At 44.5% G+C, this 25,960-nt stretch overlaps 1 long non-coding RNA gene across 1 annotated transcript in view; it reads right to left on the reverse strand.

Annotated features, from left to right (window-relative positions):
* Positions 1-25,960, reverse strand: part of LOC121058230 — a 73,342-nt gene that overhangs the window by 43,530 nt on the left and 3,852 nt on the right. Inside the window, exon 2 of the long non-coding RNA XR_005814127.1 lies at positions 24,580-24,719. This is a non-coding gene — a long non-coding RNA (uncharacterized LOC121058230). The remainder of the gene's footprint in view (positions 1-24,579; positions 24,720-25,960) is intronic.

Below are 25,960 nucleotides of genomic sequence, written 5' to 3' on the forward strand. Positions count from 1 at the left end.
CACAGTGACGGGTTCTGAAAGCTTTCTAGTTGTGCAGAGTATGAACGAACTCGATGGGCTTCGATCGTCCCCTCCCCTTATTGTAACTACACGCAGGCTGCCATCAGAGAGCTCCAAAAAATGGAATTAGCCTAAATCTCAATAGGAGATAAAGAACCCAACGCACAGCAGCCATGAGATTCAGCTGTATGACCACGACAGGACTGATTTCTCAGGTATGATCATTACCAGTGTAATACCACCACCAAGTTTGATCTGGTAATTTACAGCTGGCTCAACCTGGTGTAAGAGACAAGCAAAGGAGGGGGGCAACAGGGGATCCCTAGCTCTAAAAGAGAAGTCAGACATTAGGATATGGATTGTAGGATCTATGGGTGGAAACAGAGTAAAAAGCTGCCATCCAGGTTATTTCCCAGTATGTGCAGACCAGCCACTTGCTGGTGTTTGGAGATAGAACTAAAATGCATTAATGAGAGGTGATTAGCTCAGAATACCAGCATAGCCAGAGTGGTCTGTAATGGGGGCAACAAGCAGAGTGTTCTCAAGCAGAGCCAGGGAAAAATCATTCAGGGAACTGATAAGAAAACCCCAAGAAATGGGAGGTCTTTGATGTGGAACACTCACCAGCGTTTTTAAGGTGGGGTTGAAGAAAGTGCTATCACCACGGAGAAAAAAAAAATACCCTCTTTTCCAGTAAATCGATGTATTTTGCTCTAATTTTATTAGGAATATAAAAGGAGCCTTTAGAAAAGTGCTTAGAGAGCAGAAAGAAAAAAAGAAGAGATAGGGAAGGCTAGCAGTGGAAACATTAGTCTGTCTGTATTAGGAATCCCATACTCACATTTTATTGTTACTGTCAGGATGCAAAAGGCAGCGCTTAAAACAAAATAATACATAATGTATTACAGGGGCATAAACATCAGCAGTCATTTTTATTTTAAAAAGAAAATGCAAAAAAAATATGGAGATAGCTTGCAAGTGAGGGATCCAAGGCACAACATTTATATCTGTGTCCACTGAGATAATCAAAAAGGTATTAGAGCCGCTGATGGAACAGGGTACCACAAAAGGCTCCTCAGCAGTTTACCACTGCTCTCATTACAAGGTGGCTCTGGAAGCTCATTCAAAGAACCATGGGGGTCAATTTTTAGGTTGGGTCGGTATTTATTCCAGAGCCAAAGATGAGATATTTAAGGAAATAAACTCCGTACTCTTTTGAATGACTAGTAAAGGAAATGGGGTTTGGACTTTCAGGAGAACGCTGGTCCACATTCTAGCAGGAGAGAAAGGGCAGGGAAAGGGAGAAGACAGATGCAGAAACACAGAGTCCCTCCTGCTTTTGAGCCAGCCCCTTTCAACCATTAATTTCTGTCCGGCTCGCCTTATCTGTGTTAACTTGTGCTTTTTTAGTGCTAGCTCCCCCCCTCAGTTTCTGCCCAGCACACCTAACACCTCAGAGCCCAGCCCCAGCATCTTTTGTTACTGCCATAATACAAACACAGCAGTTTTATGACAATTGCCTGGCACAGGAGCAAAGCACGTGTCATCTGTCTCGCTTGACAGAGCTGTTGTGGGGAAGGCCAGGTCCCACAGAAGCAAGGACCCTCCCCTGCAGCCTCCACTTGCCAAACTCCTTTTCCTGCGTGTTGGGGGGTTTGAATCAGTCCCGCTGTTTCCTTCAGGTGTCCGTCTACTGTCAGGGCTTACATCTTGGAGTCAGCTGCCGGCAGAGACCGTCCCACGTTCCCCGCTGGTCCCTTTCCTACCCCATCTTTGCTAAACTCCACTGCTGCCCTGCTTTCCAACCCCACAGCTTAGCTGTCTGGGCTCAGTCCTGCCACTGCTTGGTCTCCAGCACTCTGCAAACTGCACAGCCGGCCCCAGCTGCCTCGTTCAGCTTCCTAGTTCCAAAACTGAGCGTTCACCAGAGAGAAGGGGCTTGCTCCTCCTCGGAGGTCTCGAGATCACACCTGCTTGGAGAGCAGTTGCTGAAGTTAGAAATGCAAAGAACACCAGGTGAGTAACAGTGGAAAGCGGAGGTGAGATGCGATGAAGAAGCGGTATTTATTCCAAGTACAGAAAACATCCCCTTTAAATATTTCAGCTGACAGCCGGATCTAACATCCCCAGAACAGCTGGATCCGGGCACATCCTCGGTAACAAACAGCTTCTCCCTCTCATTCCCTGCGATTCTCCGAAGGCCTCAGGGGGTACTTGATCCCCCTGGTTCCCTCTCTGGTTGTACTGCTTTTGTCACAACATATCATGCACGCTAACATGGCACAGCCTCAGCTTGCTGATGGGATGATGTCAAGAGGATGTGACTGCTGGTGGCCTGAATGGGCAGTCAGTTGGAGGACAGGGAGAGAGCGTAGGGGAGGCAGGCTGGCCAGAGGGCTGGGAGGAGGTGGGAAGAAGTGAGATAAGCAGAAAATAAATAAATTAGGGGGAAAAAAAAGTAAGTACAGCAACTGAGAGAGACTAAGGAGAATACTTACCTGAAGTAGGAATGCAATGATCTTACTTTTTAACTGCCTGCCACAGCAAACCATGACGTATACACATCTGCTTGTGCTGTGCCCATTTACTCTACAAAAGTGGGGTAAATTACCTCTATTGCAGAGCAAAAACAGGAGCAAAAATCAAACTTGCTGTATTTGCTGACTTCAAATGGTCTGGAAAAAAGGGTCTGCTCCAGCAGCCAGCAATTATTGACAACTGGTTTGGAAGCCCCATATGGAGGAAACATGCATCAGAAACTGATGAATTAAAGACTTGCACAGCTCTGGAGGAGTTGCTCTTGGGAACTGGAGAGGGGTTAACACACAAAGCTGGGTGTCACCCCCAGATACGCTACTTGCTCACTTCTCAGCACCTGAAATTAGCTGTGATGCTTAAAATGGCTTACCAAAAATAAACAAGGATCTCTCTCGCTCAGATTGAGGACTCCGGAGATAATCAGCATTAATGGGACTCTGCATTGTGTTTAGCTCTTCTAAGAACACGGCTATACTGAATTTGCTGCTTTCAGGTCGTCTTAAAGGACGCTGGTTCCTAAAATGAAAATAATTGCAGGCATGCTAGAATCCTCTGCTTGGGAGCGAGCTGCGGGCAGTAAATCGGAGCCAAGGTGCACTGGTGGAACTAGGTGCGCAGCCACCTTGCCGGACAGACGTCCTTTCTGAGCAGCTGCTTCAGGTCAGGCCTGAAGGGCAGAGAGCTGCACAGGGAAGAGCTCATTGCGCACCTGCATCTGGACAGCCCGTGCAGTCTCCTTCCTCTCACTAAAGATTATGGTCTTAAAAGAAAAAAGAAGCAAAAAGGCAATTCCAGAGAAGACATTATAAACTGTACAGTCTGAAAATTCTGCCCACAGCCCAGAAGATCATCTTTCCCTCCCTCCCCTCACGCCAGCTCATCTCTGTGACATCTTTCCACTTCATAAATCTCTTCCTTGATTGCTGGAAACACAAGGGCCTGCAAGCACAGTCACTGAGAGGCAGATCTGGGAAACAGCCCCTGGGGGACTAGGCGAAAAACAGTTCCTGAAAAGCCTGCATACCAAGCCAGAGGCATCGTCTCATTGAGGTACAAAGCAAGCAGAGGCCTCGTACTCACTGCAACTGCACGAGGGTTCTTGGCACCATCTAGTGCCAAGAAAAGAGACGACGGAAATCACGCAGGAGAGGAGAGAGACTTGCAGGAAACCAGGAGAATCTGCTTGGGTAGCGGGGGCAGCTCTGCTAGCACAAGGAGGCCAGAGTGAGCGCTTGCCACCTCCAGGTGCTCTGAGTATGGTGGATTCTTCCTTGTAGCACACCACCTAGATGAGATGCCACAATAGGGAAGGCATTACGGTGTCTGCCCTGAGGGCATTACCTGCTGGTCTTAGCGGCAGGGCTGCTCACACAGGTGGGGCTGTACGTGCCAAGGTGCTTGGCCTCCCCACCAGCCTGCCCACAGCAGGGGGTGCCTAGGGATGGCTTTCTGAGCACATGCCAAACTCTGGAACCCTCTGAGGAATCCTGAACCCCTGAGCTGCACATGAAGTTGCATCACCCAGAAGGTGACAGAGGTTCTCTCAGGCATGGGTAGCCCGTAAAACAGGACAACAGCATCATGTCTGTCAGGAAGCCCACAAGAGATGGGCGTTTGGATTAAATCAGAGTGAGAAACGTGCGGGGTTGTGCTGCCTGAAAGAAGGGCTTGAGAAGTGCAGGAGACAGCTCGTGAAGTGCCTTGACTCAGATACAAGCAGCAAAAAAGGCAGAGGATCCCAAGCCTGGAGTGTGGCAAACCACTACAGGGCACAAGCACCGGTGGCTGAGATGGGGATTTTAGGAATGGTGGAGACCAGACCTTCACTGTACACAATGGAAGCATTTTCAGATACTGCAACAAATAAGAAGATGCAACATGATGTGAAGAAGCCCAGGTAAGGTGTTTTTAGTAGAGGTTCAGCTCATTCATCCATCCATCCATCCCTTCTCTCTGGTATCAGTGGCTGCCACGAGGGTAAAGAAACTAAATCTGGACTCCAGCAGGAGGAGTGCCATTGGCTGGGCTGAAAAATGGATTGCTCTTTCTGGAGACCTCTTCCTGCCTCACTAAGCAGTAAAGGAATAGGAAAGATGACACAAGTTAATATCAAGGCCACAGCCTACATGAAAATGGATCTGACAGAGGGTGTAACTTACCACTTTATGAGCAAAGGAAAGTCGCTCATCAGGGTGCATTACTCATCCACTTCCCTCCTCTCCTGCCCAGCAAGAAGAGTAAACAGTTGCCGAAGTTACACAAAACAATCAGCATTTAAAACTAAACAAGGCTTCTTGTTTTTCAAGCTTTCCTGGAGCCACTCCACTTCCTGTTCAGGCACATCATCTTTCATTGTTCCCAAATGGAGCCATCACCACCAGGCCATGGAACCGCAGCGGCACTGAGCCCTCGCACTGAACTTCCCAGCCAGCCATCACCAGGAAGGGGCTACGGGCTCGTGATGCTGACAGATCAGGGCGTGTGCGTTTTGGGAGACTTCAAGCATCGCTCCTGCCTGCAGTCCTCAGAAAGCAAGTGCAGGGATCAATGAGCTATCCAGGAGTAATGTTCTCAAATCAACTCAGCTCTTCATCTTTCTGAGGGAAGCAAGCCAAGGACCATGCTGAAATCTTAACCACAAGGCCCAGCCACTCTGTGGACACTAAAGATGCCAGGGCAGTTTCCCAAAACGCAGGTGTTAGCTTTGGCTTCCTTGGCCAATATTTACTTTCCTCCTCACTGCTACAAAGCAGCCTTTCCATGAAGCTAAGGGCTAGATCCCCAGGGAACGCAGGCGCCTAATTCCAGTTTCACTGGGAATAAGATGTCTCTGCATCTGTGAACCTGGACTACAGTGCTTCAGGATCCCAGGCAGGTAGGTGGGTGTGGGAGAGTTTAAAGCCCATTTCCACCCTGTCCTGAAATCCACGTTATCATTCATTCTGTATAAAGCAGTTCTGAAAAGCTCCCGAGCCAAAACTCCCCACTTGCACAACAAGATAATGATTTACATTCACTTTGCTGGGGTGCAAATGATACCTCGTGGGGCAAGGAAGCAACAGGGATCGAGGCCCCGTGACAGTTCGATGGGAAACCACTGCCATGGCGGCGGCTCAGCCAGCGTGGGCACAATCCTGTTCCCTGCTCACCACTGGCAGCACGCGGCACAGTGCGACAGCATCCATTCTGCAGCCCTGTCTCCTTTAAGGACACGGACACATGCAGTTTTAAAGTGCTTTAAGCAGCTAATTAGGGTGTCTTCCCCTCCTTTATCCCACAAGATGATAATTGCATTATAAAAATGAATATGTAACTAAGCAGAAACCACAGGAACGGTGATGGCAGTAAAGGAGATGGAACCGGCAGCAGTCTCACTCCGCAGTCACAGGTGGAAGCCCTCGCATTAGAGGGACGAGCGCTCCAGTGCGGTTTCTGTAGCTGTGGGGAGGAAAACCTCGAAAAAGCCCCACATCATTTAGAGTCACAGGAGTCAGTGAATGGTTTAGTGCTTAAACAATCGATGTCAGGAAGACAGAAGATCCGTGAGAGAGTGTCCGCCTCTTGCTCTCCCTGCATACATCTCCCCAGAACGTCTACAGTCATCAGGGTAATTTAGAGAGGGGAAAAAAAAAGACTTGGCTTGGTCTAACTGGGGCTATCACTGTAATTGTGGAAGGAAGCGAAAACATATCAGCAGGGCCCCAGGGAGTAAAGAGCAAAGCGAGGGGAATGGAGACTGTATTTGTGGGACCCTGTGAAGCTGAAGAAGTGTCAGAGAGCAGCACAGCGATGCCTGAGGGTGGAGCAGAGCTGAGGCAGTTAGATCCTCCTGAAGCAGCAAACAGCGAAGGATCTCAGCTGGGAGCACAGCCTCGTCGCCAGCGCTCCCTTCCCCTCGGTAGCTAGCACCAGGGGTGACCAGGGAGCTGGGCACACTCCCCGCACGAGCACACCTCCCTTGCTAAAGGTAAACAGCTGCAGGGGTAAATACCTTGAAGCTTTCAGAGAGAAGGGGGGACTCTTCCTTCCTACCGCCAGTTCTTCACTGCCCCCTGTGGTGCGCAGGCAGCCTCCGTGCTGCCGGTCCATTCTTCCACATCCAGTGCGTTATTATGAACCCTCCAGCACACACAGTTAATTAGGGAAAATATCCTTTCTAGCAATTTAAATGATTTTGGCATTTTCAGGAGGGCACATGTAATATTCAAATTACTTCCACTCTGCGCTGCCTTGTCTTGCCTGGCTCATCTTCCCAGGTGAATTTGTAGTCTCTGAAATGCTCTAATTTCCCACACAAGCCATGTCAAATATAATTTTGGTGCAAAGTTGGTAATTATACGTAACATCAGTCTGATGTTAAAAACACTGAAAAATTTAGCAAGAAGAGACGAATGGAGAGACATAAGTCTGAGACCAACGAACGAAAGGCGTGCGGCCCCCTTAGTATTTGTGCTCTTTAATTAATAATAGCATGTTTTCAGGAACTGAAAGGATGTGTTTCCCGAACTGACTGGAATTCACTTATGTCCCAATTACATTGTCTCAGCAAAGAACTTCGGTCAGGTCTCACTGAAGAGCCACAGCTAAACCAGAAGTAAAATCCAGGCTCCCCACTGAAGTCCATCACAGTTGCAAGGAGAAGCAAAGGAGCAGAAATCTCACCCTTGGGTTCAAACCCAGCGATCAGATCCTGTCTCCTCCTCTGCCACCCTCTGCTGCAAAACCCCTCTGGAAGGAGTCAGATTTGCATCAGTGAGTCATCAAGTGTATGGATATGTATTAGAATAAGTGTAATTATAACTGCTGGCCCCAAAGTATTGGGCAAACACTTTAACAGACTTGTTCCTTGGCTCCACAGAGAAGAATTAACATGAAGAGTGAATTATCTGCCCCCATCATCAGCTTTCCCCAAGGACGCCTGGTCTGCCTATTTAAAGGAACATCCCAGCTCAGCTCCCTTTTTGACACCATTATCCCAGCACACTGGCTGCCTGTCAAAGACAGCTGAGAAACCCTCAAGTAACTCATTCCACGCTAAAAGCTATGCCTGCAATAACTTCTGAGAACCACAGAGCCACTTACTCTGAAATTGCTGCTCCTGGTAATCTCTTCATGGTGTTAATACATCATGGAAGGGAAAACCCAAGTATCTAACCATCACTGTAGGAGCAGCAGTTTCTGGCTCATGTGAGAACTTGGACTGCAGCTGGTAAGGGAAGCTTACTTCGTTTTGATCCCAAAGATGCTATGACAACAGTCAAGAACCATAATAAGAGGCGTGATCACGTAGGTAAATTCAGTGCACCCAGGCAAGAATTTGACTCCAAAGGATGAGGTGAGAGCCATGAACTGAAGAGTTACTGTTTGAGAGGAACAAGGTTTTCAAAAACAGATGAAATCTCAAAATCAAAGCTCCTGGACCCCACTTTTATCACACATAAGATATCACGTGTTTGTATGCAAGAATCCAACAGCCAGCCTTGAATTTCAGTCTTACTAGTGTTTAGTATTTCACACCCCTCTGTCTTTCCTCAATCCCACGTTACAGAAAAGGATGAGATCCCTTGTTTCGGAGAATGAATATCCCTTGGCTTTGCAGCTCACTCCACCTACAGCCTTAAAATCAGTTCCGACTTCTCATACCCTTTTTCACCCTCTTGAGTTTGTGCTGCTCATTTAACACTGGCTGTGCATAAGCAGAAAATCCTTCACACTCTGACCATACAGGTCAAAGAAACCCAGAAACTTTCACCACAGTTTTGTCAAGATATGACAAAAAAAAAAGATCTATGGATCTATGGAGGTCTAGGCAAGAAACGAATAGGATAGCATTACGGATCCAGAAAGCACAACCCCCAATGAAGCCCTTAATTGTTTATGAAGCCCTTAAGACCCTTGGATAAAAGCAGCTTTATAAATGTAAAGAGCGATTCTGCAAGACTTTTCTTTCTCAGTCTGAAATGATAATGTGCAAGCGGCAGAAAAATGGGAAAAAAGATGACATTTGACCCCCAAGTTCCTCATTGTTAAGTAGCTTTCCTTGCCATTTTGAGTCAGATCCACCTTTGTCTCCAATGGAAGGCCAGGATGTGCCGAGGTAGCTGGACAAATACGTAGTTCCTTCACTGCCATGGCAATGGAGCAAACACACTGAAGCACATGCCAAAGGAAATTGTCATAAATCACAAATTGGTCAATTCAGTTTAGTTTCCAAGCAAGAGTTATGCAAGCTGGTTGGAAAGTGCTTCACTGACGAGCCAATTTTCATTTTCTTCAGGAAAGTAAAACATTTTCTTTATTTCATAGAATGGTTTGGGTTGGAAAGGACTTTCAAGATCACCCAGTTCCACCCCCCTGCCATGGGCAGGGACACCTCCCACTAAGTCAGGCTGCCCAAAGCCCCATCCAACCTGCCCTTGGGCACTGCCAGGGATGGAGCATCCACAGCTTCTCTGGGCAGCCTGGGCCAGGGCCTCACCGCCCTCACAGCACAGAAATTTATTTAATGCACTGCTTCACAGATTTAGTCTCAGCTTCAGACCCTGCCCCTCCACAGGCCTGGAAAACTCTGCTTTCACAAAATTCCCCTATTCTCAGAGTAGCTCGACTCTGCCAAGGTATTAGGAACAAAGGGCGAGACCACACCCCAGAGCTCAGATTATTTTCATTTGTTACTTAGCAAGTAGTCAGCCCCAGCCTGGAGAAACTTGCTCACTTTCAGGAGTAATCCTTATCAAGGATTCTGCAGGGTAAGCTAAGGATGTGGAATACAGGTTCCCAGAGAAGACCCTCTGCTGTCCCACCGCATCTTCCTGCAAGGAAAACCTTCACAAGTCGGCAGCACTCGGTACTGTTTCATCACTGATGCACCGGACAGTTGTCCCTGTTGCAAACAGGGATTTCTGTGATGCCCATGCCTATAAACTGATTCCTCTTAGGGCTGAGACACCAAAGCAGGAACTTCCTAACCTTTCCTTCACACTGCGGAAAGAACGTTCAATGCTAAACACCACGCAGACACCACCAGCAGCAAAATGAAATCCAGCTTGTTCCTTCACAGCTATTTTGGTTTGCGGGCTACGCTCAGTGAAGAGGCTGGGAAAGGGGGAGGAGGAGGCTCTGCTCCATCACACGAGAGGCTGCACGCTCAGCCTGCTTTGGAAGGTACCCGGTTGACAACAGCCTCCCATGCATGGCTCTGTTACTGCTCGGGGTGGCCAGCTAACAAAACTCCCCTGCAAACCTTGCTGAGTCCTGTCAACACTGCGTCTCATCTGGCTTAATGGAAACCAGAAACTCACCCTCCATCCCCGGGAGGGGTCAGATATAGTTGTAAAGCACGAGAGTGCTGACAGGGTCTCCAGCAACATACTCCTGTTGTATCATTAGGTCCATATTCACTGCATCTCGGGCTCCTCCTGGATGATATCTGGGTGCATTCCGATGCCACAGACACTCTGCAGGCAGACACAGGCTTCCTCCCAGGTCCAGTCTGCCCGATTCCTCCCCCTAACTTCACATTTGCACCCATGCTAAGAGAGCACAAAACCGTCCAGTCAAACAAGTGGAGCATTTGTCCTTCACATGCTCCATGTTTAAATGGCACAAAGGAAGAAAGGATTTGACTTCTTTCTGCTCTTTCTGATAAGCCCTTATTGATTTGCCAGCCTCTCCAGCTGGTGGAACAGATATAAAAGGACAGAATTATTTTCTAGGCTAAGCAGAGACCTCCCAACTGTCCCCAAGCCTACAAAAGTGGGCAGAAAGGGAGTGATGGATTTCAGTGGCTATTGACTAGGTGCAGGCTCTTTAAGAACAGCAGAAGAGCAGCAGTTTCACCCACAGAACCATTCGTAATTAACAGATCAAATCTGACTATAGTGTTTGCACAATAAGGATAAGCAGTCCATTAACAAGTAAGTCTGTGCTGGTATCGGACCACGAGAAAGCTGCACGACTTCCTCGTGAAACTCACCGAACTCGGCATGCTCTCCCTCAGCCAGGATCATTCGCCAACCAACTGTTCTATCTAAGGCACTGACAGGGAAGCAAACAGGTGGGAAAGGGATTTTGCCAGTGTCCTGCAGCCTGGCACAAAATAAAGGACACGCTGATCATTGTCTTCAAAGCCTCAAAGAGTCTAATGCTAACTGAAGTTAATTCCGGACTCCTTGCTTAGAGAGCATGAAGGAAGAGAGAGTGAGAGCGCCAGGGGAGAAACTGATTTCCCGTCATTTCATTTCATTATTGCCAGAATCAAATAAGCAAAAAACTCACGCATCAGGCTTTTATAATCATGAGATCTGAAAATGAATGAATACATTGGATTACTTTGTACTGATTTGACTTCAGTGCCTTTACAGCGATACAATTTCAGACTTCTTCTGGAGACTATTGATGCCAGAATTTGCTTTTGATTCATGAAAGGTTAAAAAAAAAAAAAACAAAAAAACCTTCACCTAATCACAGGACTCCACAGTTGGGACTTTAAGTAAACTGTCCACCCAGTTCAATTCTACACCATCTCACGAGGTCTGTTAAGTAAGGGGTCAGAACTAGGCACAGAAGAGCTAATCTTAACTCCAGCCACACCAAGTTGTGTTTTAGCTGTTGGTACCTAAAAAGGACTCCACAGCACGTTATCATAGTTCTATGTTTTAATTTTCATAAATTCCACCTAAACTAAGACTGAGATTATTCTATAAGGCAGGCTGAATGGAAATAGAGGGTACCTTTAGCCAGCAATGCTTCATGACATGAGAGTCACATGTGGTTAACCCAAGGAGCATGGCTGTGACAGGAAAGGTCCCAGCACAAAGCCTTGCTGCTGAAGCAGGTGACGAGCCAGCTAAAATTTGGGATGCGTTCACGGCTTTGACTATGAAGCAGTAGAACGGTCCCCTACCCTTTCCTTGTTGTTGAAACCCAGCTCTGACACCCAGCCAGCCTGTTACCAGCATGATATAATCCAGCAGCATCTAATCGGCTGCTGCCACCCTCTGCCTTCCCCCATCCTCAACACTGGCGGATATGTCAGAGAAAAAACATCTCTGCATTTCTGATCTCCCTGGGGTCACATCTGTTTTGAGTCAGGCCTCCCATTTGGTTCCAATCCACTGATTTCCTGCTACTGTCCATGAAAAAGAGTGCGACTCTGTGGCTTCCCCTGGGTGTAATGGTCTAATCTGTACCTTGTTGTGCACTGTAGAGGGGAGGGGGAATCAGTGCTACTTGGGAGCAGATTTCTCTTCCCTTATGATTGCATCCTGTTCTTATGCAAAGCACCTTTATTCTTGCTAGCAGTGGCAGCCCCAGATGTCCTGGTGCCCTCCCTGTATCATCCATATTTCTCCGGCCTCCTAATTGAATCCTTCCCTGGCTGGGACAGGCTTTCCTCATTACGATGAGCTGGATCCAATTCTACTCCCTCCCTCCATCTCCCAGTCTTTCCTTGTGAACACAACGCGGAGCTTCTGTGAGTAGATGACCGCACCAATGAACTGTTCTTGCAGCTACTGTAATGTTGCTCATGAGGTTAGCAGAGCAGGAAAGCCCCAGACAGGTACAAGGTGGTGAAGGCAACTTCTCTGCCAAGATTCTGGCTAGCACCAAGATGCAGCTTAGTTCTAAGAAATAATGCATAGTTCTTTTAGTGTACGGTTTTCAAAGTCATTTAGCTAAAACATCAGGGTTTTGCAGCTGGTGAAGTAGCCCAAGAGTTCTCCGAAGACCAGTGGCAGAGCGCAGGAGTTGAATAGATCTTACATCTTCATCCAATGCATAAAGTTAGCCATAAAGTGATATTTTCTCTCTGTAGGAGACCTGTGACCACGTACAAAGTTTAATCTCTGTCCTGAATGAGGTAGGACAGCATGAACAGAACTTCTTTTTCACCCTCATCCACTGAAAATCTCAAGAGTGGGGAAAAGAGTTCAGTCCCCTTGCCTTCTCTGTCCTTTGGCCTCTTATCTGAGATGGGGTAAACTGTGTTGCACCATACAACACATACAGAAACCCAAGTTTTCTTTGAATTCTCTAACTACAGAAAAAGCAGCAACATCATAGCATTAACACACTGAACACAAATACCATGACCCTATGTTAGCCTGCGCAGAGCATCCCATTATTAGTTGGTTTTGGTACCTTAACTGGCGTATTTAGAGCTAGCTAGATTATTATTACATGGGACTGTATTAGGGTGTGCAGGCACAGCCAAGGCTTACATCAAGGTATGTAAATGCAGGGTAAACAGACACGAAGATGTTAGCTGCACTGACTTCAGCGCAAGTTCTCAAGAGTGTTGGAAGTAAAACCAGTACTGCAGATTGCTTAAGTGTCACTGCTTTAACTACTAATCCACACTCTTCTACCGCACTAAGTGCATCTGGATTTCATCGGAGCCTGGCTACTATTTTTAATAACCGAATCTTTGGAAAAAAATCCAGGACAAAACCTCTGATCTAGAGGCTCTTCTGCACCTTGGGTAATGAAAGGTGCTGTTATTGTTACTAGAAAGGATCCAAAGGCAATAGCACAAGGAATGATCTATAGGGTGCAAGCATGTTTGTTATGAAATAATTTGGATCCACAGAGGAATTCCATATGTGGCTTCCCCTCTGGTGACTAGAGGTTCCCACCTTGGCAGTGATCCTGGAGTCCCATGCCTACAGGCTCAGCAGCATGGAAAGGGAGGGTGGACGCTGGAGGAGTAATGGGATCGTCAGCCGCCGAGGCTGCTGCTTGGCACGCCGACAATGTTTGTTTGCACCTCTTTGAAGATGAGAGATGAAAGTGGCGCCCACATGGGCTGCCTTTGATTAGCTTCTTATTTTTAACATTGCAGCTGCGATTATTTTTCTTTTTCTTGAAGCATTTCTTCCCCAGCACCAGAAACTCTGAGGTTCCCTTCTCTAGGGAGGTTCAACTTCAAGGAAACATAACAAAGAGAAGTGTGAATGTAAAGGAGACTGGACAACTCAGGGCCAAGGGGGACTTATGTCATTTTATTTTTAATTTTACTTCCATTTTTTCCCCAATCCCCCATTCTCAGCGGGTCTCAGAAAGAAAACACTTGTTTACTTCTTTTTTAATAGGGAAAATAAATGAGTCCTGGGATTGTGCAGAGCTGTCATGAAGAGGAAAATGTCTAATGGTTCAATTCCCAGTTCTGTCACTGAACCACTCTGGGACTTGGGGAAAAGTCAGTTCGCCCATCTGTAAAATGGGATTTATAATGCGTTGCTTCTCGTGGGTATTGAAGGAGTACAAGTAGCATTGATGGAATGCTTCATGCACCTTGGATAGAAGGGGCAATAGCCCTGTGAAGTGCTGTCCTTAATAGATGCTTAGAGGAATTTCCTTCACTGTGGTACTTATCTGACCACAGCAGCTGAGTGCCTCACAACTACTGATGGATTTTATTCTATTACCTCTCTGCATTGTAGGATTGTTGCATGCAAAAATAAGGCAGATTGAATGAAATGGACAGTCACAGAGAATCTGTGGCAAAGACAGGGACTAATCCTCCATATCCTAAATATAGGCCCCATCCATTAGACCTTTTTCATAGTTGAAGGTGTTTTGCAATCCGGATGCATGAAGGAAAGCCTCCTTCCCACGTTAGTCAGTCACACCAAGACTCTCTTCCTAATGTATGAGGAAGAAGTAGTCTGAAAAGGGAGTTAACTTTTTTGCACATTAATTTCCTATCACAACGTTTGTTATTCTTACATCTGATATAGCAATTTTTACCCAAGAGTTTAGTCAGACATTAATCCAGTTATCCACAGCGAATACTCTAGCTTCAATGGCATAACACCTGAGGAAGAGTTTAGCTTGCTCACTCTTCCTTGTTTCAGAATAAGTTTACAAAGATAGTAAAGAGTTCTACATACAAATGACATCAGAAGGAATTGCTAGTAATCAGTACTTCCAAAAGATAGCATCACAAAGTCCTGCCACTCATGAGCTCAAGCTTGACTTCTGTTGGAGAACATTAAAAAAATGCTAGGCAGAACCTGAGAGCAACAGTGTCAGTTATTAAGATGAGAAAACCTAGAGTGGGGATAAGAGGAATAGCCAAGAAGGATAAATAACAATCAGGTTCTCGATACTCATGCACTTCAAAAGAAAAAAGGAGAAACACAACCACACATGTTTATATTTATTTCTTTGTGTTATCTACCAAGACATTTATCAGCCAAAGAAAGATGCAGACACATGGGTTGTGTAAGAAACTGCAGCAGGCTTACAAAAATTCAACCAACTCTGAGCAAAATCTGTTTTTAAATAGAGTACCTGCTAAACCCTTTAAAAAACACTTCAGTCCACCATGACTCAATGCAGCCCTGGCATGGTGCCAAAAAGCTTAAACGAATCCAGTCAATGCATATAATTTACCCAGCTCTCCTCATCTTTATGGTTTTTCACCTGCTCCCAGGAAAAAAGGCAGTCAGTTGGTCCAGCTCAGATAATCCAAAGTGCCACAACACCATCCTCTTCAACCCAGCCCCCCCCCTCAAAGGGATAAAATGGTCCGATATGCTCCTTTCAAGCATATTATAAAAAGATATATTGTACAAAATACTTTGTAGTGTCTAGCAACTTGAGATTTACCCCAGAGAAACAACATACTCCAGCCCAACTCCCTCCAGTCTCTCAGACTCCAGGACATTAAATTAACCCCCTGCCAAATTTACTACAAGCCATCTGACCATACCATTTAGCCATAGTAAAGACAAAATCTATACCTAGCTGCAGTCAGGAAAGCAGGCAACTCTGTTGAAAACCTATTTATATCACTCAAGGAGATCAATGGAGAGCCCAGGCCTGGAGGCCAGTGACCTTGAATTGACACAAAACTTAAAGGAAAAAAATAATGGTGTCAGCTCAAGAGACCACAGCTGTTATTTCCAGAGAGTTCAAAAGAGAGCCCTACAACTTACTGATTAAGAAAATGCTTAGCTAGGGATAGATTTTTGGAAATTGGGTAAATAAAATACTCACCTGTTGCTGATGCAGGAGCCAAGGTGCAGAGCTGCTTCTGCAGGGAACCTCAATGGCCGCACGCACACCACGCAGGCAGGACCCTCACACTAACCAACGCCCCTCAGTCTGTCCCAGCTGTTACCAAGCTTGGTGGGACACCAGGAGTGACATTTGCAGGAGTCTCTCCTCAGGCTGTCCCAAAGCAAGGGTGCAGGGAGCTCTGCACAGGCTACCTTCAGAGGGTGCTCCCTTGGGGGCCTACCCTGCCTGAAGAAAACTGACAAGCAGACAGAAGAAAACAGGTAAGAAACCTGTTGTCCTCAGAGGCAATAAAGTGGACTTACAGCCCTGGGATTTCTCAGTTCTACCCCAGCTCCTCCATAACTGCTCCAGCACAGAGCAGCAGCAAGCCCTGAGGCACCCCCCCGGAGAGCTCTCAGAGCCACAAAATGGCGGCCAGGGCCAGGGAGTGCCCTGCTCCTCACTCATTGAGGCACCAACAGGGAGCTGTGCAGATGAAGAAACTCAGGCTCCTGCACAGGTAACAAGGCCAGACACCAGTACTCCCCTGTGCTCCAGCACCAAGAGTTAACAACCCTGTGGGGCTGGCAAAAAAAGAGAGAAACAGCAGGCTACTAGGGTGTACCCTGCCTCACACGGGCAGCAGCCCTGAGGCAGCATTGACCCATTAGACACAGCCCTAGCTACTAGGATCTATTTCTCCAGTGCAAATTTCAACCTTACCAAGGCAGGGCTTCCAGGAAAAGCTTTTGAAGGTAGAAGCAAAGCCCCCACCCTGTCACAGATGGCTGAGATTTAGCGAGGAAAGCTCAAAAAAAGAAAAAAAAGAAAAAAGAAAAAAAAAGGACCTGCCCTGCCCAGCTGAGGTTGTGTGTCTGGTAAGTTATAGACTGGTGTAACTTACAACTGGTAAGTTGCAGTCTGGTGAGGTTATAGGCCTCTATAGTGCATTTTATTGTTTAGTTTTCAATTAAACTGACAAAAATTAGCTTCTGGAAGCAGCAGGTTACAGAGATGGTGATATTCAGGGAAAAGAAAATGTAGAAAAATTATTTCTAGAGCAGTCATTGAGTACCAGTGCGGTGCTGAGTAGCATGTCAGCATACCTCTGCTACCTTCAGCACCTCATTTTTCTTTAACTTAAGTTTTTTTGTTTTGTTTTGTTTTTGCCCCCTCCTCTTTAACTTAAGACAAGAATAAATAGACTTTTGAAGTCGTGAGTTTGTGTGCAGTGCGGCTGTATTCAGTTGTGTCCATCTAGATTATTGGTATGCAAGTCATTAGCAACACTGACCATACTCTACACTTCAACTTTGCTTAGGAACTTTTTATTATTATTGTTTCTCCTAGTGGAGAGAGCCAGGAGGCCGATCCCCAGGCTGCAACCAGTAGCTCCCACTCAAGGTCCAGCACCAACCCAGCTGGCTGCTGGAGCAGAGCTGGCTGCCACATTGTGGCCTGCTCCCCCAAACATCACATCTGGCTGATGTAAAACACATATGTTTTGACTGAAGCTTTTTCTTTAAAATGCCAACATTAAAGGAAGGTTTGCTTTGTAAAACTGAAACTGTAAAACTCTTCTGAAACTCAATCTGGGGGATTAAAAGAACCACATGAAAAGGGATAAATATGACCTGGACATTCACTTCCTGTGCAGAAGTTCGCTGAACATGTGCCTCCCAGCCTGTCAGTGCGGGATGAGACCTTCTGCTCTCGTCTTCAGAAGGGAAAGAAAAAAGGGAGAAGAGAAGGAAGACAGGAAATTTTGCAAACTGACAACTCTTTTCTATTTAACAGCTAATTTCGGGAATATTGTTTTCTTTACAGTGGTATCTCATTCACCTTTAAACCAGAAAATAACACAACTAGTAATACGAAATTTAGTATTAATATACAACCTGTTCCTACTCATCCTTTACAGTGGCCAGGTCTTGATCCCACTTTTAACTGGGAGTTAGTGGCAGAACTCCTTTGGATTTCAGTGGGAATAAGATCAGACCTAAAGATAGTATGGACTGAATCCAGGGAGCGTCTGATGATGTACAGAAGAAATATGTGGATAGACAAACAGATCTTCAGTTAGTAAGAAAATGGCTCACTTTCAAACAAACTAATGCAAGATATTTATATCAGTATTGCCCATTTCAAGTATTAAAACTCATATAGCTGGGTTCTGCAAAACAACCTGAATATTGAGACATAAAAGAAAAAAGTCAATTAAGCACTCTGCTTATGTTTCCTAGGTTTTGAATCTTTAAGAAGATAGAACATTTTCTTTGCCGCTAGGAAACTACTGGAAGCTCTATATTTCTTAAAATAACCTTGACATTGTGATTTATTATAGTATGATTTCAGAGGATGAGATTAAGGAAAAAATATATAAGAACAGGCAATATATTAGTCACTTGTTCTCAAAAGAATTTTCTAATCCAAGGTCCCAATAAACTGGAATTGCAGAGGACAAAATACAATATAATGTAAAACTTGGCATTTCCATTTTGTTTTGGCAAAAAATGTCCCTTTATCTTGGTGAAGTTTCATAGAAGCCAGTTATGCTGTCTTCTACACTATGTTAATTTGGCTTCTGGCTATGTTAATTTGGGATTACTTTTTTTCCTCTTTTTCTACATGGATGATGCTACTAAATTACACTGAAAATGACATCAATTGTCCAACACAGTCGTAATTGGGAGAAACACAATTGGCATACATAGGGAACACGTCACTGAATCTAAAGGCAGAATTCAGACGGAAAATGGTTGGACACTGCATGTGAGATGTTGTGGGGCACCTTCTTGCACCACTGGCTTGTAACTGATGCAATAGCTGGCCCTGTGGATGCACGTGCAGGGTCCAGCTTGTATTGGAATTTGAAATTCTCTGTAGTTTGGAGCATCTGAATCTAGAATTTGTCAGTTCAGTCCAACTGTCTTTAGAGTTTTTTCTTTAATTTTAGAGGGATCAAGTCTGTACTGCTACTGGTATTCTTGAATGCTGTTCCATCTTCCCTGCATAAGGTATAGATACCCAATGACCCCACGCTGTAGTATGTTTTTTCCAAATACTCTCCATCTTAACTGGGTTTGATCTTTGAGATGGAAGGTTATCTTTCCACTTGAAAACAGTGGTTTTCTAATTCCCATTGAAACCTTTCACAACCTCTGCTATTGGATGGAGTTGTGTTGTTGTTGTTTTTTTTTTTTTTAAAGGAAGAAAAAAAAAACTTTTCTGTCTCATCCTAGTCAAATTAAAAAATAAAAAATAAAAAATCTTATAGTTAGTTTCAAGCCATAACTCAAAGCAGAAGAGGTGAGTTTCAAAGTTGGTTGTTCTGTGGAGAAACATCAGCTCCCAAGTTCTTTCCAAATCAAAAGTGGACAGTTCCTCAGTCATTTCCAAGCCGGAAAGAGGCCATTTTATGAACCAGAAAGCATCCATTTTCTGCGTCAGTCCTGAGCCAGAGAGGCTAGTGTCTGAGTCAGTTCCAGGGGGAATGTTTGGCACTTTTCCAGGCTTGGGAGTGTTGCTATCACAGCAATTGTTTGGTGATGCCATCCCAATAAAGCTTCATTATGGTGTTCCTCTTTCTATAAACTTCAGTGCCCTCCAGTGTCCCCAGCAATCACTTATCTAATATTAGGATATTAAAAAATATGGAAAGATTTTAAAGAGACTTATTAAAATGCAATTAGCAGCGTGTACGACTTAAGCAGTGAGATTATTTTAAAAAACGACTTGATTGTGTGGAATGCCACGCACCTTACAGAGATAATAAAGCTGCCAATCAAGTCCATTTTCAAATTAGGAAATTTTCATTCTTTTTTTACAGCCCCCTAAGTGAATATTAAAACTGATTATTAACCTCAGAGTGTAGCAGCGGCCCCTAAGCCTGTAAGCTCAAAAAGAGAGGTTTCATAACTGTTGGTAGCCTGGGCTTCATTCCCCATTCGGACTGAGATCTCTGCTTATTTAAAGGGACCGTGTTCACCTTTGAATAAAGAGGTCTGAAAAGCTTGGATGAGACCCTTTTTTGGAAAGAGGCAAAGCTCCAGATCTTGACATTGCAACCTGGGACTCCAAAGCAAACTGCCCATAATCACCCTGCCTCGATATTGCACAGCAGAGTTTTGCCATCAATAAACTGCAGATAAGACTGCCCCCTCATGTCCAATCTGTGAATCCCACCAAATCGTAAAGCTCCTTGGCATGTAACCTTCATTTTGTTTAAAACATGCTGATTAAATGAATGCTGATGTGGGAACACACGCCTTTATCATACTGCTGTGCACAGATTCTCAGTGTCTGATATTACCTGCTATATGTAAAAACACATAATTTACCTTGACTTTTTATTTTTTGTCCTGAGAGTCAATCAAGTGTGACAATTCCTGCTATTTGACTTTGCTGGCATTTTTATTTCACCTATAAAGAAGAGGATCTTTCTCTGGGAAATTAAGTCACATCACTGACATGTTACTCCTTTTGCAGTGCTTTACTCTGCTGTCAGAGTGGATTTATTGACGCTTCCTGGATTTCTCTCCTCAAGCTTGCAAACTGGAAATGATGAATTCTCTAGATGGTAGCAAGCTGTTTCTTGACTTGAATGCTTTATTTTGGGACAAATGCAAAGATTCAAAGGGAGTGGCTTAGGAGGGGCTAGTCACTGATTCAGACTCAAAACAAGAGTATATTTTAGCGTGTGCTTAACTTTAGATATATGCTTAAATTTACCTTCGCTGATCACTTTAGGACTATGCACAGGCCTGAAGAATGTGCCAGGCTGCTTGCTGCTTTGTAAGAGTGACAGTCCAGACAATATCTAAACAGGGAGAATGTCACTGAGTTTGAAAGTATCTAGGATATAAGTTTCTCGACTAGCACATATATCTTATGACCATAGCTCCCTCTGGAATTTAGCTGAGGCACCTGGATCTATTTATGATTTGCGTGCATTCTATCTACACATCTTTTCAAAGTAAATAATCTGCCTGGGTTGGATAATGGGGGTTAGGAGGATGACAAATTGGGTTAATAAAATGTCAGCGAGAGCCAGGTTTTAAGTCTGGAATGAGTCACAAGTGAAACAAGTCTAGTGGCCACAGTTCACCCTTGATCTTGAATTGGTATTTGTCTACATTGCTGAATAACCACAAGTGATCCAGTGTAATTCAGCATAACTGACAATCCAGCATCGGCAATGTTGTTGGGGTGGGGGAGGAGGAAAGATGTTATTGCCTCTTTAGAGTCATGTCACTGTTAATAAATGCTGGAGAAACAGGAGCCACAGGGATGGTGTTATACTTTTCAGGTTTCTGGGCTGAAAAGAAACACCCCCAGCACACTGAATGTCTTGTCTTACCGCTGAAGTTGGCAGTTTGCCTCTCTTCTACTCCCCATTGCCTGGAGCAAGCAAGTATTCTGATGGCTCACTGATGAAGCTGGTCTGTGTGGGGAATGTACGTGGAGTAGTTTAGTATGCTCATCAGGGTGAACTTAATATTGGTGGTATTTTATGGGTCTGATGGCTAGGAGAGAAAGATGTAGTCAGTTAGGATTGAGGTGTACCAGTGAAGACATATGGAGGCTGAGGAAAGTATGCTGCAGGTGAATTAGCAGAATTCTGAAAATAACTAACTTTTTGTCCATTTCTATAAACAACTATTTATTGCTAAGCAAATTTAATGGTGATTGGAACCACACTGGTAATGACAAAGAGAATTAAGAAGATGTAATGGACATATAATCTTTGGGTTCCTGAGATACTAAGTGTATGGTAATGCCAGCTCAGTAAATAACTCAGTTATTAACATATTCTAAAATTAGATCGAGAAAAAACAGCTTTCACAAATACTGAGATGATTCCTGGCAGAGAAGAAAGATTACTGAGAAGGTTTGAGTAAGTGCTGTGAATGGGTGACTGCCAGGCTGGGAAGCAAACCTCCAAAGGCATGAAGACTTCGTCCCAGAAGCTGTCTTGTGTTTCCTTGATTAGGTCAGCTTCAAGAAAAGCCTCACTGTGCATGCTGACAGAGACAGACATGAAAAGACCATACTGCACCTAACACCAATCCTGCCAGCTGCAGCTGTGACAGCAGGAATTGCTCTGCAAGGCTGTACTCCAGAAACTCACAGCACAGTTACACAAATGGTGAAGAAGCAACAGAAAGTCTGACATGTAGTGATTCAAATATTTCACGATAAATGACTGAAAAACTAACCCTGCATTGTTTGTAGCAGCTTACTGGGACAGATAAATTTTGATCTAAGTATTCCTGAACATGGAAGAAGTGAAGAACTAGGTGATCCGGAGTCTGCTTCTTTGCTCTTCTCCACTCCTAAAAAATATACATGGAAAATCTGAAATAGAAATCTGGATTTTGTTTTGTTCAAGAAGGGGAGAGGGAAGAATATCTAAAGTACACCTTCACTACAAAAGAGCAATTCCAAAACCTGGGATATTGCCATCTCCTCTGAGCTTTCCTAACTCTAGCTGTGCGTTGCAGAATCCCTGTCTGACTCCTCCAGGTTCGCTTAGCTGCAGCTCAGCAGTCCCCTCCAGGTGTCAGCCTTGCACTTCACATGAGATTTCCTTCCCTCAGCCACATCTGGAATGAAGTGCTAGGTTCAGTGGAGATTCCTGTTGAGATCATCGGAGCTGTTAAAATATTAAATGTATTCCCTAACTTCATTTCAGGAAAAATGCTGAAATTGTTATTACAGCCCTGCCAGGCCTGCCTCGCAACTGCAAAACCATCTCAATGCCATTGTGTAAGGGAGGGGATCTAAATGGGCCCATTAGCTTTCTACAGTATCTGCCAAGAGAGCTGTGAACATCTGCCAGCCCAGGCACGGTTCAGCAGCCAGGACTTTCGGTCTAATTTTTTTTTTTTTAAGGATATAATGGACATGACTGTCCTTTCTTTGGCCTTAATTCCTAACCACTTCCCAAGATACTAAAAGCTTCTGCTCTCCTTTGCTCTTCTGCACATAAATCAGAACTGTGCTAACATTTTTCTGAATTGGATCTTGCAGTAGTAGAGCCAGTGGAGGCTAGGATGAGGATGAGTGCATGCAGGCCCACCACAGCATCTAAACCTGCTCTGACTTCAGGATTAAGATTGTTGGCAGTGCTGTTTAGGACTAGCATTGCGGGAAAGACATCAAATATGTAAATGGTGATTGTCAGACAGTTGTAGCTGTAGGATTGGGCAGATAGTCTGGATGTCAGAAGTGAGATTCCCTTCAGAATGCTGCTGAAGTTTATAATATCATTCAGAATTGCTACAAATCTTTAGGTAGTTACATTTGGGATGCCTTATTAAAAAGACACGAGTAGGCAATCATAGTGAAATCCTTTGGCAGCGGAAGGGAGTCATCACAAAGCTTAGATATGTGGTATAGGTAGGGGAAGCTTGCAAGAATACGTTTGATTCAAACTGAGCTGTCTTTCAATAGAATGAATAGAAATTAGGATCTCAACACAGTCTGCTAACTTAGTAGGTTTTGAGAAGACATCCGTGGATGAAAAACTCGGCTGAGTTCAGGTGTTTAATCCTTGTAGTGTAGGCTGCTGAAGAGCTACCACGCAGCACCATTTTTCAATAACTCCTGAGCTGGGAAGGCTTCAAATACAGGCTACAGATGGGTCCAAAGGTCTGTGTCCTATTAACTGACATGACACAACCAGTAAAAGTCATAACGAATGTGGTTTCCCCCAAGGTCTTTCAAAAAGTCTGAGTGTCTCAAGGCTTTTACAGCTGTTAGGAGAAGGTTTGTCATGAAAGCACAATTCTGGGTGTCAGGTGTCACCAGTTTTTCACTGTGGACTTTCAGAATGACCTTGGGCAAACTGGCTTACCTCAGATTTCCAAATGGTTGCCTGTAACGTTAACTGGTCGGGGTTGGATTAATTGCATTATAAATGTAATGACACTAAAAAGACATGAAAAAACTCAGAAAGCGAAAGATAGAAGTCTATCACCTCTGGCAGTTTCAACTGCACAAAAAGTCTATTTGGTCACATCTGGTTGATCAGTAGCTCTCACCACTCTCATCAGGAATGACTTTCTCTTCTACATGCATTAGTTCTCCCCTTTCCGCAGCTGTCAACTATTTCTCATGTAAAGGTCTCACTCTTCGTTCAAAATTACCTGTATTAAGGCAAATTATGTGTTCTCCTCCTTTCCTTGTTGAAAGTCATTTACATGAAGAATCACAGAACTGAGGTTATAGATACTGGGGGAGGGAATGCAGAAATATAGCTAGGAGTGGAAATTTGGGTGGACCTCAATTTATGGTGGACAGCCAAAGAACAAATGTTTGATGTCACAGTAAATCACTTATATTGCAAATGATTTAAAATAATGAAAACCCATATGCATTAAATTTTGCCCTGTACATCCATTTGACGTATTTTAAGTAGACAAAAGATAGATTTTACATAAATCTTCAGCAAATGTACTTCAAAAAATATCACTAAGCAGACAGTACAACCAAACCATTTTAAAAACAGTCTTTGTCTTACACTTGAGCTCTTGCTTCAGTGTGCATGGCTCAGAAACAGCAAGAAAAAATACCCCTGCCTTTCTGCCCACTCCTTAAGAAAAAAAAAAAAAGAAAAAAAGAAAAAAAAGAAAACCCAACAAAACAGCTTTTAAATGAACTCTGCCAAAGTTGTCCTTCACACTATTCCAGATCTTACAGGAATAGTTGCTACAGCTTCCCCAAGCCACTTATGGCTTTGCTTTTGAAAGATTCTATTTCTAACTTCCAGTGTAAATGCTCATGTTTGTATTCAGTATTTAGGGTTTCTGTCATACACCAACAACTGCAATTTTAAGGACCTGAAGCTAGCTTTCTAGCACAGCTCCCCATCTGTGGATTTAGTGCTTTGGTTTATGACAATATGTTTTGATGGAAGTTCACACTCCTGTGCTGGGAGTTACTAGACAATCTAGAGAAAAAAAAAAAAAAAAGTCTCTGAATCCCAGCTCCAGTACACCGTAAAAGAAAACAAATTCCGTTGGAAGATACCTGCCACATCTTCACCAGGAACTTAGCTCTGGGAACTGACTAGATACCTCTGAGAATCACGGGCAGAAAATCTTCCCAGGCTCTGCTGTGGATGGTCCAGAAAGACTAGGGAGGTGACTTGCAGATGGTGTGATGTGACTCTGCCAAACAAAACAGAATGAAGTTAATTTTTGCATTCTCTGTGTACAAGATGCAAACATTTGGCAGTTCCCACAGGTACCAATCAAACAAGATGGTGAAGATGTCAGATACTACACGGTGTTGTGCTTTGAACCTTGATTTTCAGCTTCTAAAGGCAAGACTCCTGTATATAATCACAATGACAAACTCCGCTAACTTAAATCCTCCAAGTATGCCGTGTCTGCTCCTAATTCTGCAAGCTAAAACAAGTGGGTGATATTTTATGCTAGCCTTGCTCTGCCTGTGTATTGGCTGGCATTTTTCTGGGAAGCTAGAGCACAAAATCAGGGAAAGCATTTCCTGAGAGCACTGCTCTGGCATTACCGTGGGTTACTTTTGCCTTAATAGGCAAGAACTAGTAACTGCGCCAGCAGGAGCTGTAAGAGAGAAAGCTACAGCACTGCTGCTTGCTCACTGCAACAAGAAGGCCATTTGTGCACAGCCAACAGAAGCACCACTCCTGCTTCCATGGCTTCCACCTGCTTTCTGAAGCTATTTGCAGCTCCAGAACAAAGGCAGCCGTCAGCACCCACCTGCCACCAGTACCTGTGGAGCTCAAAGGGGCCTTTTGTCACCACTGCTGGGGTCCCAACTAGTGCACAGTGATTTTCCTCCCTAACAGAGCTCCCAGCCGGGTGCATCCCTCTGTATGCGATGGGGCTGGGCTTGTCAAGAGGCAGCTGGGGCACCACCACACCTGGATGGCTGACCCCAGCTGCTTCCAAGACACAATCTCATCTCAATCTAGTCAGCCCCTCTCTCAGATACCTTCACTGCCTATTTGGATTGTTTCTTCCTCCACTAACACTCAAGGTCTGGTGGTAAAACAAGATGCAGCAGTGACTCTATCTAGTGTGTCAGTTAGGGAAATATGGCCAAAGTATGGTGTTTTGTTTTTGTTTTTGTTTTTGTTTTGTTTTGTTTTTCAAAACTGCTGCTAGTGCTGAAAGGACCAAGGCTGATGGGCACTGAATCCTTCTGGGTCTCTATAAGAGTTGAGCATGTAAAAAAAATCTGACTTCAGCTGCGTTTGCTGGGAGCTTAAAAAACCACATCAGCAGTTTTAATCAGTTTTGGAAGAGTTAAGTAAATAAGGACATAAAATAAGGAAGGAGGAAACTCTGCCCCTTTAAGGAACAGGACTAAACCATTAAATTTGAGGTAATTGAAATCATGGCTTTTTAGGATCATGGGAAAAATT

This window comes from Cygnus olor, chromosome 21 (assembly GCF_009769625.2).
Source record: "Cygnus olor isolate bCygOlo1 chromosome 21, bCygOlo1.pri.v2, whole genome shotgun sequence".
NCBI classification, from domain to species: Eukaryota; Metazoa; Chordata; class Aves; order Anseriformes; family Anatidae; genus Cygnus; species Cygnus olor.